This window comes from Sus scrofa, chromosome X (genome assembly GCF_054392235.1).
Source record: "Sus scrofa isolate SSC_HxYL_T2T_F1_AM1 chromosome X, Sscrofa_HxYL_maternal_Yorkshire_Landrace_v2.0, whole genome shotgun sequence".
In the NCBI taxonomy this organism is placed as follows: domain Eukaryota; kingdom Metazoa; phylum Chordata; class Mammalia; order Artiodactyla; family Suidae; genus Sus; species Sus scrofa.
In genome coordinates, this window is record NC_139401.1 from 79,705,037 (window position 1) to 79,709,184 (window position 4,148).

General features: G+C 36.4%; 1 pseudogene; it reads right to left on the bottom strand.

The window, feature by feature from the left end:
* Positions 1-953: 953 nt before the first annotated feature.
* On the bottom strand, positions 954-2,892 carry LOC100738162 (kelch-like protein 7; annotated as a pseudogene).
* Between the last annotated feature and the right edge of the window lie 1,256 nt (positions 2,893-4,148).

A 4,148-nucleotide genomic window follows, 5' to 3' on the forward strand; every position in this document is an offset into this window, starting at 1 on the left:
CAGTCACTGTAACAAATGGTGCTAGAACAACTAGTTATCCACGTGAAAATGAATGAAGTTGGACTACTATCTGATATCACATACAAAAATTAAATCAAAATTAACTAATAACCCAAACATAAAATAAAAATATAAAACTCTTAGAAGGAAATTTATGAGTAAATCTTGATGAGCTTAGTTTTATTTATTCTTAGATATTATACCAAAAGCACCAGTAAGAAAATAGTAGATAAATTGGACATTATTAAAATTACAAACTTTTGTACATTGAAAGACAATATAAAAAAAGTGAGAAAACAACTTACGTGATGGAAAAAAATTTGCAAAGATTAGGGCCTAGTATGATGAATATAAAAAGAAGTCTTAAAACTCAAATATAAAAAGCTAAATGACCCAATTTTTTTTTAAAAAAGGACAAAATACTTAAGTAGGATGTTTCTCTTAAGAACATGTATAAATGGTCTATAATCACATAAAAAGATGCTTAATATTATTAGTTATTGGGAAAATGCACTTACAATTCATACTTTTCTTAGTTCTTGACTGAACTGAAACAAATGGACCTAACTACATAGTACTTCTATGATGTATGAAAATAGAATCTAGAGCTAAGATGAAACTGCTTCAATGGCAAGTCAGTATCCCATTCTGCCATAATCATAGTTACAAATGTGAAATTCATTTAATAATTCATATTTTCACCAAGTGCTTATAATTTTTCAAATTTTCTTTCAAGATATGTTCTTGGTTATGTGGCCAGAAGAAATATGGTCTTTGAATTAAGTAAGGAAATCCATATAGAAGAAAATCTATTTTATAGAGATATTATTTTACCAGAAACTTCCCTAAAAAAATCAAAACACCAAACTGAAACTTTGTAACCCAATTCTTGGAACAAAGCACTGGTGGCCATATTTTTGAGTCCCCAGTGAGTCTTGGTGTTCATTCATTTTTCATGTTTCCAGAGTTTCTTCATTTGCTCCACAACTATCAACAACACAAATTAAACAACTTGTTCCTGGAAAAGCAAAGACTTTGGAGTTGGTGACCCACTTTTCTGTGTCAGTATTGTATTCAAGGATGTGTCCTAACTGACACACACCTTGAAAACCAATCAAGACATAAACTATAGAGCCAAATGCTGCACACTTCACCGTTACACCCTTCCATGGCATTGGTGAGACCATCTTTCATTCATTTAATTTAATATCATAGTATTCCACATTATCCAGACCACCTAAGCCATTCTGACCACCCACAGCAAGTGTCTTTTACAAATACCGGTCCATGATTCTTCCTGGCTTCAATCATTGGACACAGCTCAGTCCATTTTTCTGTGGCAGGATCATAGAATTCACACAATTTCAATACTCGCTCAGAAACGTTGTTCCCTAAACTTCCACCACAAATATAAAGCAGGCCATTGGTTTCCACCGTCGATGGTTGCAGCGCTTAGTCGGCATGTTGGGCTTTGTGTGCCAGCTTTCATTTCTCATGTTGTAGCACTCAAATAAATACAGAGCTGAGTTTCCGACTTTGGAACCTCCAGAGGTATAAATTTTCCCTTCTGCAGCACAGGCAGCAAGGCTGTCTTGAGGTGTTGGAGGACCCAGTTTGGAAAACCACCTATCCTTTACGACATTTTAACAGTCCATTCATTTTATGGGGAAAAGCTGAGAGCCACCCAAAATGTAAACTACATTGTCCCCAAACATGCATGCTGCATCTCTTCGTTTTTCAAAGGGGCAGTGGATGTCTGTCCAGCTATAATCCTTTGGGTTAAAATATCTACAAGACTGTGGTTGGAAGATTCCAAATAGGGCTATGTGGTAGTCATGTTTCTTTCTTCCTAGCCTTGTGCCTTCCACCAGTTCTTCTTGACCTTCCACCAGTTCTTCTCGACCTTCCACAAGTTCTTCTCGATCCTCAGGAGACAGAAGATGATACCTCATTCCACTTATCACCATCTTAAGGAATTCAGGATTGTCTTGAATAAGTGGTTCAGCTTGTACTGTTTTGCTTAAGAAATTCTTTGATATAAGAGGAAATCTGACTTTAGTATGATGTCAACCATAAATGGCTGGTGATTAGGTTCATCATATTTCAACAACCTGACTGCATCATCATAAACCTGATCTGCTTTCATAGTCAAAGTGTCCTGGTTGAGATGCGTGACTCGCTTGGCATCAAGCTGCAGAAATTCATCAGTTTTATAAACTTCATTAAAATGTTGATGAATGAAGTCATCTGCAGTTACCTTCAATTCAGGACAGTCTAGACACTCTGCTGGCACACTTATACCAAGACAATTTGAAACATTGACTTGTTCTTTCAAAAAATCAACACACATTTTCTTCACAGTTCAATCTGGTGCTGATTTGCTGCATCTAACAGAGACTGAACATTGTTGCTATTCACAGAAATTCTAGCAGTATAAGCAAATTCCACAAATTGTTCAATAATGTCAGGTTCAGCATCTTTGAGTTCTACTTCAAAGGACTTTGATTCAAGCATTTTTTAAGTTAAAAAAATGACTGGCTGCAGCAAGGGCAATACTATGAGCAGGTATCTTTCTTTCCTGAACCTTAAGGATCACATCACACAATGTTTTCCTTGGATTTATGTAGCTTGTTAACGAGGTTTTGCAATCAGTACCTCCCAGTGTGATTTCAAGTTGATCCTGGGTATAAATCCCTCGGTAGACTGCAGATTCAACCATAGTTGGGTGGTGGATTTAAACCACCGTTTTTGCATGTTATTCATGACACCCATGAAGCCTGCCAACAATTTAGCTTCCTCTGCAGTGGCAAGTTTTCTCTCGGTGTTATTGCTTCTTTTCTCCACCCTGGAGGCTGCTATCCTCCGATACCACTGTTCATGCACGGGGTTCATGGGGCTCACGGGACTGGGCAAGAGGTTGCACGCTCCTGGCACGCTGGGGCTTGTTTACCACACACTGAGGTCGGGACTTGACTGCCACGCCATGGTCCGGGACAGGCGGGTGGCAGCAGTGTGGCCTCTGCTGTAGGACATGGCCCAGCGGCCCCCTCAGAAGCTCGCAGGGATTCGATGTCGCAGGCTCGGCTGTGTCTCCAGCAGAAGCAGAGCCTGGAGGAGGAGCCTGTGTTCAAATCTTATAAATATTATGTTAAGTGAAAGAAACCAGACGCAAAATGTCACATTCTTTATGATATCATACTGTATGATTATATTTATGTGAAATGTATAACCTAAGTACTGCTTCCCAGAAACTGAGGGCAGTGGGGAAGGAGGAGAGCTTGCTTAATGGGTATAGGGTTTCTTTGGGAGATGACTTTTCTTGGAACTAGACAGAGGTTATGCAACTTTCTGTATATACTAAATGGCACTGAACTGCACTCTTTAAAATGACTAATTTTACTTAATATTAATTTTATTTTATTTATAAAAAAACACATGTAACAAAAGAAAAGTGCAAGTAGATAAGACTTCATTAGAAACTTTAATAATTCAAATTACATCATCAAGAAAGTAATGGGAGATATACATTTTCAAATAAAAAATAAGTGTTTAGTATCTGGAATATAATCAACTCTTACGACTCAATGACCAAAATATAAATGAACCAGTTTTAATGGTCAAAGTATGAATAGACATTTCTCAAAAATTTGCAAACATCCATTATGCACATAAAATGATACTTGAAATCATTAGCCATGAACAAAATGCAATCAAACACTACAGTAGGATGCTATTTCACAAACCCAAGGATCGAAAAAATTAAAAAGACCCATAATAATAAGTGTTGGTGAGTATGTGAAGAAATTGGAACACTTTGATGGAAATTTAAAATGAAACAACTACTTTAGAAACTTTTTGACATTTCCTAAAAGTTTAAACATGCAATTGCCATAAGATCTCACAGTTTATTGCTACCTATATAACCATAAGAAATTAAAACATATAGTCACATAAAAAGTTGAATATGCATGTTCATTATAACATTACTTATAACAGATAAAAAGTAGAAACAAGCAAAATAAAGGGCCATCAATCAATGAATGGAATAAAAACTTGTATATCTATCTAATGCAATGTAATAAAAAGAGATGATATACAGACAAGTGGTACAACATGGGTGAACCTTGAAAACATTATGATGAGCAAAA